Source organism: Stenella coeruleoalba, assembly GCF_951394435.1.
Source record: "Stenella coeruleoalba genome assembly, chromosome: 10".
NCBI lineage: Eukaryota > Metazoa > Chordata > Mammalia > Artiodactyla > Delphinidae > Stenella > Stenella coeruleoalba.
Genome location: NC_137156.1, coordinates 66,759,947 through 66,771,162, shown reverse-complemented (window position 1 = coordinate 66,771,162; position 11,216 = coordinate 66,759,947). Strand labels below are relative to the sequence as shown.

The 11,216-nt window shown below is 44.8% G+C and overlaps 1 protein-coding gene across 3 annotated transcripts in view; it reads left to right on the top strand.

The window, feature by feature from the left end:
* Nucleotides 1–449: 449 nt before the first annotated feature.
* Nucleotides 450–11,216, top strand: part of IP6K1 (inositol hexakisphosphate kinase 1) — a 74,406-nt gene continuing 63,639 nt past the window's right edge. Inside the window, exon 1 of one of the 3 annotated variants that reach the window (XM_079932983.1) lies at nucleotides 450–629. The gene's annotated coding sequence lies outside the window, so the exon portion shown is untranslated. Of the gene's footprint in view, nucleotides 630–675; nucleotides 951–11,216 lie in introns of those variants that run through there. The other 2 variants (XM_079932986.1, XM_079932984.1) reach the window with 2 other exon arrangements.

Below are 11,216 nucleotides of genomic sequence, written 5' to 3'. Positions count from 1 at the left end.
CTCCCCCTCTGAGCCTCAGCTTCCTCACTAGGGAGGGACAAGTCCTGCCTTCTAGGGTGAGTGATTAAAAAAAAAAGGGATGTAGCACACAGCAAACATTCCCTAAGCATGCGTGGAAGAAGACGCTGCCGGCTGCGCACGGGGGCGGCATACTAAGAGATGCCAAGGGTGCTACGGACTCGGAGTACCCCGTGAAAGCTCTGCCGCCAGCAACTCCGGGAACGGCGCGCATGCGCCAACCCGTGCCGTCACAGTCACGTGCTGAGGCGCTCGGCACGGGCCGCGAGAGGCAGGGTCTGACTGACAAGCTGACCGACCTGTCAGCGGGAGGCACTCTCCTGGGCGTCGGGCAAAGAGGTTGTTGATTGGGGATATTCTGAGCCGGGGGCGGGTTCTTTGCCGTCCAGGTTACTATGACGCCCGGCCCCCGCCCCCTCGGCTGGCCGCCATCTTGTTGTTGATCCGTACCTAGTGGGCAGCGCCGGGAGGTGGTCCGAGCGGCCGGTGTGGGGTCGCTGTTGCGGGGCTCAGCCACCTGCGTTGCCTGCCAGGGGGCGGGTCGAAACCTGGAGGCCCGGGGGGCCCAGCTCCCGTGGGGAGCCGTGGGCGCCCGCTGCCCGGGCCGGCTGGTGAGTGACAGGAGCCGGGCCGAAAGACCGGCCTGACGCCGCGGGGCGGGCGGCGGCGGGCGCGGGGTTGGAGCTGGCGCGCGCAGGGAAGGGGTATCGGCTGAGCATCGCTCGATCGTCCTGACGGGCCGCCCGTGGAGCCTCCTAGATGCTGGTGCCGAGGTCGGAGGACGGCCTCGGGGTGGAGGTCCGAGAGCCCCGCTCCCGAAGTGTAGCGGGAAACTAGTTTCTGTGACTACAGCCCTGGGCTCCGCTGACCCGCAGCGCTGAAACGTGTCCAGTGCCAGCTTGATGCTCTCCGGGGTCTTGTGTTGTTCCCAGGTGAGAAACACACGTACCATTTTCTTAGATGTCGCTCCTGCGACTGACTTTCAGACCGCTTGAGACTAAGACTAGACGAAACAGTCGAAAGCCCCCGCGAACCAGGCAGGCCAGTGTGACGGCCCTGTGATTCTGACAGGGCGAAGGCCCTGTGCCCGGCGCCTGCCTTCTGTGCTTCTCGGAGCTTACCGTTTGCTTCTTCCTGAAGGGCCTGGTTAAATGTTCATGATGCCCGAATTTTATTTTGGGACAGAATTTCTTTGGTTCTGGACCACCACTCTTTGGAGTTGTGGTAAGGCTCTTTTGCCTCTGGGAGAAAGTGAATATTACGGTGGTGAGTTGATTGATTTTATCTCCTAAAGAGATAATCTGGCAAGTGTAATCAGGAGACAGAGGAAATGTGGGAGTGTGCTAGAATCAGAAAAAGAAATGAAACTTCTTTTTGTCTCGTGAATGCCAAATTAACTTTTAATAGAGTAAATGTATCTTGCGCAATGAAAACAGACCGCCAGCCCCCGCTTCTTGTGAGGGTAGGAGGGTTAGAGACGCTGGGCAAGGTGTGCAGGTCTAGGAAGAGTTCTGAGTGTTCCAAAACACATTTCTCTTTCCCTGTGGTCCTTTGGCTTCTCAGCATAGGCTCCTGTATATGGTCTTACAGCAAGCCTGCCTGAGACGACTAAGAAGTCAAGCAACAATACTTTGTGGGTTTGTGTCAGGATCTTGTCGCCTCAGAATGTGTTATTTTGAAGGAAACTAGCTGTTTGGTCAGGAGATCTTTTTGGAGAAGATGCTGAAACCAGAGGCAGCTGGTGGCCTCTTGCTGTTTCCCTTACTTGTGAGAAGAGAGAGAAGTTGAGTGAGTAGTTTTTAGATATTTTATTACCCTCCCTTGGGCCATTTTTTGAATGTTGAATGAGTTTTGATTTTGGTGAGACTAGTTCCTTGGGCAGTTCTTTACAAGAAAGGAGGGAGATATGAAAATATTAGGAACTTCTCAAAATGGCCTCAATCTAACTTCCCCCCAACCCCCCCCCCCCCCCATTAACACTTCCTTTAGAAAGTTAAGGCTGCCACAGGGTTAAATTCTCGCTGTTTTCTTTCCTTTTTTTTTAAAGATTTTTTTTTGATGTTGACCATTTTTAAAGTCTTTATTGAATTTGTTATAATATTGCTTCTGTTTTCTGTTTTGGTTTTTTGGCTGTGAGGCATGTGGGATCTTAGCTCCCCAACCTGGGATGGAATCCACACCCCCTGCATTGGGAGGCGAAGTCTTAACTACTGGAGCGCCAGGGAAGTCCCCAGATTGTCGCTGTTTTCTATTAAAACAACCCTAAGTTAGGCTCTTAACATATTTTGGGTATCTGACCTCTTAGAGATATAGAAAGAGACAGATCCACTCAGTCAACTTCACTACACTAACTTTTGCATGCAATTTTAGGGAGGTCAGGGGGTCCATTAAAGTCCATTCGTAGTCTAACCCTGTGTTAGAATTGCTGCCCCAAGGAAATTATAGAATATCCAAGAACTTTATTGCCTTTGTTTAATGCTTTTACTGCCTCATGAATACTTATGAGTATTGGATGATGCTTGCTTGATTCAGTGTATGTTATTAATAGCAGTACTTCTGTGCTGGGCATTTTTAAGTGCAGATGAGTAGGGATGTTAGAATAGTGGCCCTTCCATCTACTTTAACTTTGTATTTACATAATTCACCTGTAAATGTCAACACTTTTAACTATTATGAGCAACAGACATAATTCACAACTATGGAGATCCTACACCAAAGTCAAACTGCTGCAGACTTATGGGATGAGATCTGATGTCCTAATGTGGCATTTAAGGTGCTGCTGCCCAGCTGGCCGCGACCCACCTCTTCAGGGTTTGTCCTAACCCCACTAACCAGATGGTTTGGTAAACATTCCATACATGATATTTACTTAGACAGATCCTTTTACCAGCTAATCCATTGGCTTTTGCCCCTCTTTGCCTTCAGTGTCACTTCTCTTTTCTCCAGAGTCCAGCTCACATCCCTCCTACCTCCTTTATGAAACACTCCCGAAACATTCCAGTTCTTGGGAATACTCCACTCCCTCTGAACTGCAGTAGTATCATTGCCCTTATTAAAAAACCAAACAAGCAAACAAAAAAACACAGTATATACTCTTTTGAGAATAATTGTTTTCTCTGATTAGACCTAACCCCTTTCCTATAGAGATTGTGTTTTTGTGTCTTGTACCTGCATGTAGTAGATAAGGACTAAACGTTTACAAAAATGTGCTAAATTTGTCTGAGTTAGAACACCCTCTAATTAAATAGGGAAATGGAGGGAATGGGCAAGTAGAAATGAGAATTTGGCCATGGATCTCCACCTCCTACGCTGCCTGGAGTGCTTGCACTCTAGCACCTTATGGAGGCCCATTCCTCATTCTGCAGGAGGCAGTAGAACTTGCTCAAAGTGCATGACTGAAGCCTGAGAACAGAAAGCAATTCTGCATCTCAGAAGGGGCTATGCGACTCAACCCGCTTCCTGGCTAAGATGCCACTTTTTTTTTTTTTGTGGTACGCGGGCCTCTCACTGTTGTGGCCCCTCCCGTTGCGGAGCACAGGCTCCGGAGGCGCAGGCTCAGCGGCTGTGGCTCACGGGCCCAGCCGCTCCGCGGCATGTGGGATCCTCGCGGACTGGGGCACGAACCTGTGTCCCCTGCATCAGCAGGCGGACTCTCAACCACTGCGCCACCAGGGAAGCCCGGCTCTCAATCTTTAACTTAAAAGGTTAATGCTAGTTTAGCTTCTTAATCAGATTATAGTATGGATGCAGATCATTTTTCAAAGTTCTCTAGAGGTACTAGTTTGAGAACGATTGGTATAAAACTATGATTCGAGCCACAGATTTCTGAACATTGCCCGTAGAATAAGCCTGGTCGTGTTGATATCAAGGTTGGTTTAGGCGTCCAGGGATTGCATCTGTTTTTAGGCCCAGGGAGGGCACAGCTCATGAGTGTGACATGTCTTCGGAGGAGACTAGCATTCGGATTGTTATTTCTATGGGTAAGACTATTCGGTTGTCCACTTCTAGTAGTCGTAGCTCTCCTGGTTTTAGGTCTGATGTTGGGATTATGTAAGAGTCGAAATTTAGGTCTTCATAGTCGGTGTATTCGTAGCTTCAGTATCATTGGTGGCCTCTTGTTTTTACAGTGAGAGAAGGGTTATTAATTTCATCTATTATGTAGAGGATTCGTAGGGAGGGTAAGGCAATTAGAATTAAAATGATGGCTGGAAGGATAGTTCAAACAGTCTCTACCTCTTTGGCGTCTATTGTACTGGTATGTGTTAGTTTGGTTGTAAGTATTAGGGTGATGATATAGAGGACTAGGGAGCTAATTAGGAAAACAATTATTAATGTATGATCGTGGAAGTGTAGGAGTTCTTCTATAATGGGTGATGTTGCATCTTGGAAGCCTAGTTGAAAGGGATATGCCATGGAGATATACAGGATTTTCACTTGTGATTTAACTTTGACAAAGTTATGTAAGGTTTTACTAATATCTCATTTATAAAGAAAGACATAGTGGTTATGGTGTTGGCTTGAAACCGATTAGAGAGGGTTCGATTCCTTCCTTTCTTGATCATTTTGGGTTGACGTATGCTGGTTCTTCAAATGTGTGATATGGCGGAGGACACCCATTTAGTCACTCAAGGTTTGTGGAGGTGAGGTCTACTGTTAATACTTCTTGTTTGGATGTAAACGCTTCTCAGATAATGAAAATTATTAGTATAACTGCTGTTAGTGAGATGAAAGAGCCTATGGATGAGATAGTGTTTCATGTTGTGTAGGCGTCTGGGTAGTCGGAATATCGTCGAGGTATGCCGGATAAGCCTAAGAAATGTTATGGGAAGAATGTTAGGTTTACACCTACGAATATAATTATAAAGTGGATTTTTGCTCATCTTGAGTTAAGTGTGTATCCCGATAATAGTGGGAATCAGTGGGCAAATCCTCCTATGATGGCGAAGACAGCTCGTATTGAAAGTACGTAGTGAAAGTGGGCGACTACGTAGTATATCATGAAGAACAGTGTCTAGTGATGAATTAGCTAGAACGATGCCAGTTAGGCCACCTACTGTGAAGAGGAAAATAAAACCTAAGGCTCATATTAGAGCGGGGGATCATTTAATATTCCCTCTGTGAAGTGTTGCTAATCAACTAAAGACTTTTACTCTTGTGGGGATAGCAATGATTATAGTGGCTGATGTAAAATATGCCCGTGTGTCAACATCTATACCAACTGTGAATATATGATGAGCCCATACGATAAAGCCTAAGAACCCGATAGAAATTATGGCTCAGACTATTCCCATATACCCGAAAAGTTCTTTTTTTCCCGAGTAGTAGGTTACAATGTGTGAAATTATTCCGAAGCCAGGAAGGATTAGAATATATACTTTGGGGTGACCAAAGAATCAAAATTGATGTTGATACAGGATTGGGTCTCCCCCTCCTGCAGGATCAAAGAAGATTGTGTTTAGGTTCTGGTCAGTTAATAGTATGGTAATTCCAGCTGCTAAGACGGGTAGTGACAATAGGAGTAATACTGCTGTGACTAGGACTGATCATACGAAGATCAGTATATTATGAGCATCTGGGTTGGTAAACGATGCATTTACATCAAGGGCTAGCTTGCAGTAAATTAGGGAAGCAGGGTGTAAGGACAGTGGTGAGTGGTGGGGACTTCGGTGATCTAGCAACCACAGGCGCTATTGGAAAAGGGGCACTGTTTCTTAGTTTTAGCCAGTTGTTGTGTTACCAGATCTTGTGATTTTGGGGGTTTTTTTTTTTTAAAGGAAAACCAGAAATCTGGATTTTCATGTGAAATTTCCTGATTTTAAAGTTTGGTGATGAATTAAAATTTGAGCCACTCCAGTGATCAGAGAAAACCCTTTGCAGACCAGAAATGGTGAAAAATTTGAATTGCCTGGTATACATTCCCAGCTGAGGTTGAATCAGGTGACACGCTGCCATCTTGTTTCAGCTGTAATACATATTTCCCTTGATTTCCAATGAAAGTAGAGTGCTTTCAGATGGAAGTAGAGTGCTCCTATGAAACCTTTCATGAGCCAAACGGCTTAAAGTGAAGAAGCAATTACCTTAGGACACATCTTCTAGTTGTGGCATGCGAACTCTTAGTTGCAGCATGCATGTGGGATCTAGTGCTCTGACCAGGGATCGAACCCGGGCCCCCTGCATTTGGAGCGCAGAGTCTTAACCACTACACCACCAGGGAAGTCCCCAGTTTACTGTATTTTTTATAGTTTGTTGGGAGAGAGAACTAATATGTAGTATTCCTCTTGCTTGATTGGAATCTTTATTCCCTGGTCTTCATGTTTTTCTTTTGAATAACTAAGTGGATAAGAGAAGGAATTTCTTTTTTAATAGACCTATGAGACAAGTAGTAGTACATTCACTTTACATTTGATGAAATGAAGTGAGAATAATGTTTAGGCCACACAGCCAGGGAGTATCAGTGCTCAGACAGTGCCCACGCCTTGTCATGATAAATAGGCTCTGCTTCAGTGTTTGTTTAAGTACATATTTTTTTTTTTGCCCCTCAAATGATTAGATTTCCCTGTTAAATTTTTGTCTTCTTTTAAAGTAACTTTTATTGAAGCATAAAATATATATAAAGTACACAAAATTACATGATTTTTTACACCTGTATATACCTAACAACCACCCAGATAAAAAAATTAGAACATTTGAATAATTTGGCTCTTGGGGGACTTCCCTTGCGGTCCAGTGGTTAAGACTGTGTGCTTTTACTGCAGGGGGCATGAGTTCAGTTGCTGGTTGGGGACCTAAGATCCCTCATGCCGCACAGCGTGGCCCAAAAAAACAAAATAAAAGAGCAAAAACAAAACAAAAAAATTGGCTTTAAAAAAAATAGATTTTGGGACTTCCCTGGTGGCACAGTGGTTAAGAATCCTCCTGCCAGTGCAAGGGACATGGGTTCGATTCCTGGTCTGGAAAGATCCCACATGCCGCGGAGCAACTAAGCCCATGTGCCACAACTACTGAGCCTGCACTCCAGAGCCCGTGAGCCACAACTACTGAGCCCGTGCGCCTAGAGCCTGTGCTCTGCAACAAGACAAGCCACCTCAATGAGAAGCCTGCGTACCGCAACCAAGAGTAGCCCCTGCTCGCCTCAAAAGAAAGCCTGTGCACAGCAATGAAGACCCAATGCAGCCAAAACTTAAATAAATAAATAAAAATTGTTTAAAAAGATAAAAAATAGATTTTGTTTTTTAGAGCAGTTTTGGGTTCATAGCATAATTTGAGTGGAGAGTTCCCATATACCCCTAGGCCCCACTCATACATATCAACATTCCACACCAGAGTGGTACATTTGCTACAGTTGATGAACGTACATTGACACATCATTATCACTCAAAGTCTGTAGTTTATGTACCTTTTATGGGTTTTTACAAATGTATAACGACATATATCTACCATTATAGTATCATACAGAATAGTTCCACTGTCCTAAAAAAAAATCTCTGTTCTTCTGTTCATCCCTTCCTCTCCCTCAGCCTCTGGCAATCACTAATCTTTTTTTTTTTTTAATATTTTATTTATTTATTTGGCTGTGCCGGGTCTTAGTTGCTGCACGCGGGATCTTCGTTGCGGCATGTGAACTCTTAGTTGCGGCACGTGAGATCTAGTTCCCTGACCAGGGATGGAACCTGGGCCCCTGCATTTTGAGCACAGAGACTTAGCCACTGGACTACCAGGGAAGTCCCACTGATCTTTTTACTGTTCCTTTTCTAAAATGTCATGTAGTCGGAGTCATACAGTGTGTAGCCTTTTTAGATTGGCTTCTTTTACTTAGTAATGTACATTTAAGATTTCTCCATGTCCTTACAGAGCTTTGATAGCTCATTTCTTGTTAGTGCTGAATAATCCATTGTGTGGGTGTACCACCATTTATTTATCGGTTCATCAGTTGAAGGCCATCTTGGTTACTTCTAAGTTTTGACAGTTATGAATAAAGCTACTATATAATTTGTTTTTTATACAAAATAGATCTTGATGTTTGTTTTTCTAGAGTGAAATGCTTGTTCCGTCCTCCTCCCCTTGGCCGTGCTGCGTGGCTTGTGGGATCTTAGTTCCCCAACCAGAGATCGAACCCGGACCCTCGGCAGTGAAAGTATGGAGTCCTAACCACTGGACGGCCAGGGAATTCCCTCACTTGCTCTTTTTAAAGAAGAGTAACATGCATTTCATATTTGTTGTGAGCTTAGGCGAATGTTTAGATTCATAACCTATTATAAAGTGGGCCAAATAAAGCTTTCCTTTTCCTACTTCAGCTTTCATCTGATTACCTTCTGTGTGCTTTAGTGTCCTCATCTTTTATTTTTTTAAATGATATATCAGTTTTTAAAAAATATTTATTTTATTTATTTTCCTTATTATTTTTTTTGGCTGCATCGGTTCTTCGCTGCGGCACACGGGATCTTTGTTGAGGCATGCGGGATCTTTTCGTTACGGTGTGCATCTGCTCGGGTTTCTCTCGAGTTGAGGCATACGGGCTTCTCTCTAGTGGTGTGCAGGTTTTCCCTCTCGTTGAGGTGCGCAATCTCAATAGTTGTGGCATGCGGGCTTAGTTGCCTGACCAGGGGTCGAATGTGCGTCCCCCGCATTGGAAGGTGGACTCTTTACCACTGGACCACCAAGGAAGTCCCTAGTTTCCTCATCTTTTAAATGTGGACAACTTTTCCTTTCCTCCTCAACAGCTGTGCACCCTGGCCTGATACCTGGGAAATTGGGCTTTAGGTAGGTAAGCATTTTACTTGGGAAACTATAATCTGTGCTGTGAGCAAACCTTATTGCTGTATGTGGTCCTTATTGAAATACTGGCCCTGTGGGAGGGCGAAGGATCTTGGAGCTGTTTGTAAAACTTATTGAGGGTAAAAATCCTTATCTGAAGGTGATGAAAGCAAATCAAAACCAACTTTCCTTTAAGAATTTTATCTTTTCAAGTATAAGACTGTAGTTAGGGTCATACCCCCTGAACAAAGCAGGTCGATTTTCTAGTCCTCGTACAACCTGAGATTAAGGTAAAATCCTTTGTTAGAAAAAAGTTCAGATAATTGGTTCCGATATTCTTCATTTGACTGATAAGCCCTAAAAGCTATGCAGAGGACTTTGTTTCTCCTTTGGGCTCATCTTGGAGCCTTTTGATAACTGTACCCTTTGCTCCCTGTATCCAGTCTGACTGCTGGGTCTGCTGAAGACTATGTGAGTGGCTTTGGTATACTGACAGCATTGCTTGGCTGTACTTTCTTCCCAAGTCAATTTTTTTGTTTTTATGTATTATTATTACTTCAGTTTTCCCTATTAAAATATTCAAATTTTGGACTTCTCTGGTGGCTCAGTGGTTAAGAATCCACCTGCCAATGCAGGGGACATGGGTTCGGTCCCTGGTCTGGGAAGATCTCACATGCCACAGTGCAACTTAACCTGTGCGCCACAACTACGGAGCCTGCGCTCTAGAGCCCGCACACCGCAACTACTGAGGCCACGCACCACAACTGCTGAGCCCGCGTTCTGCAGCTACTGAAGCCCTCATTCCTAGAGCCCATGCTCTGCAACAAGAGAAGCCACCACAATGAGAAGCCTGTGCACTGCAATGAAGAGTAGCCCCCACTCGCCACAACTAGAGAAAGCCTGCGTGGAGCAATGAAGACCCAACACGGCCCCCCCCCACAAAAAAAATTCAAATTTTGTCTTAACAGATGTTGTTAATGGAGCCCCACAGAGGCCTTGCATCTGAACTATAGCATTGTCTTGGTAGCTGAACTGGTGATGCCAGTATGGTTTCTCCTCTGCCAGGATAGAGAGCGGGGGAAGGTGGGAGACCTCATTTCTTTTGAGTTGGCTTATAAATTAGTTTTATAATGCAAATAGCAACTGCTACTGGATTTAGATGTTGTGGTTTTTTCTCTTCCATATTACCTAAGGATACAATTTCAGCCGCTCTTCTCAAAGTTTTCTCCTGACCATGTATTGATGCTGGTTGTCAGCATTCAGCGTATTTCCTGGGAGATTTGAAACCCTCCAAGATTATATTATCACCCAAACATTGGAGCTATAATGTGAAGGTTTCCAGATACCATGCTTTCTTCAGGTGGGATGGTTTCAGAGTCTTAGACATTATTTTAGAGTGTGGGGACTTTGGCAATGTTGTGTTCAGTTTCTAGGTGATGTCTAAAGTTGTAGAGAAAATATGTGATATTCTTAAGGGCAAGCCTGGTTCTGAAACTTTTGGTGTCCCCACTATTTAGTTTCTCTTCCTCACATTCTGTGGCCTTGCTTCCTTGTAGTGTGAAAAAGGCACAGGAGTGTTGTCTCTAGTGTCTGAAAGGTTTGGGGTCCCCACATCATTTTGTTAAGGCAGTAAACTTTTTTTTTAATTTTAAAATAAATTTATTTATTATTTTTGGCTGTGTTGGGTCTTCGTTGCTGCATGGGAGCTCTCTCTAGTTGCAGCGAGCAGGGGCTACTCTTCGTTGCAGTGCGTGGGCTTCTCATGGCAGTGGCTTCTCTTGTTGCGGAGCACAGGCTCTAGGCGCGTGGGCTTCAGTAGTTATGGCGCGCGGGCTCAGTAGTTGTGACTCGCAGGCTCTAGAGTGCAGGCTCAGTAGTTGTGGCACACGGGCTTAGTTGCTCTGTGGCACGGCACGTGGGATCTTCCCGGACCAGGGATCGAACCCGTGTCCCCTACATTGACAGGTGGATTCTTAAACACTGTGCCACCAGGGAAACCCAATGCAGTAAACTTTCTGGGCAAATGAACCTCCCTGTGTACTTACTGCCTAGAGTACTAATCTCACTCAGTCCTGTACAGGAGTGGTGCCTGCCTCCCCAGACTAGATTGAAAAGATCCATCTTGGAACTCTTCTTGGAACCAGGTGAGGAAGGTGAATGCTGGTATTTCAAGTATTAGTTGTGGAGCCTTACTTAGACAAGTCATCTGATTTCTCTGCTACTTTGCTTGTAATATTGGATTGACAATACCTAATCTCTTTACTTTATGGTGTTGATCAGATAAAGGGGAAGCTTGTCAAATGGTTAACCTATAGCTTGTTTTATTTTTCTAATGTTATTTTAAAAAATTTATGTATTTGGCTGCGTCGGGTCTTAGTTGTGGCATGCGGGATCTTTCGTTGTGGTGTGTGGGCTCTCTAGTTATGGCACGCGGGCTCAGTAGT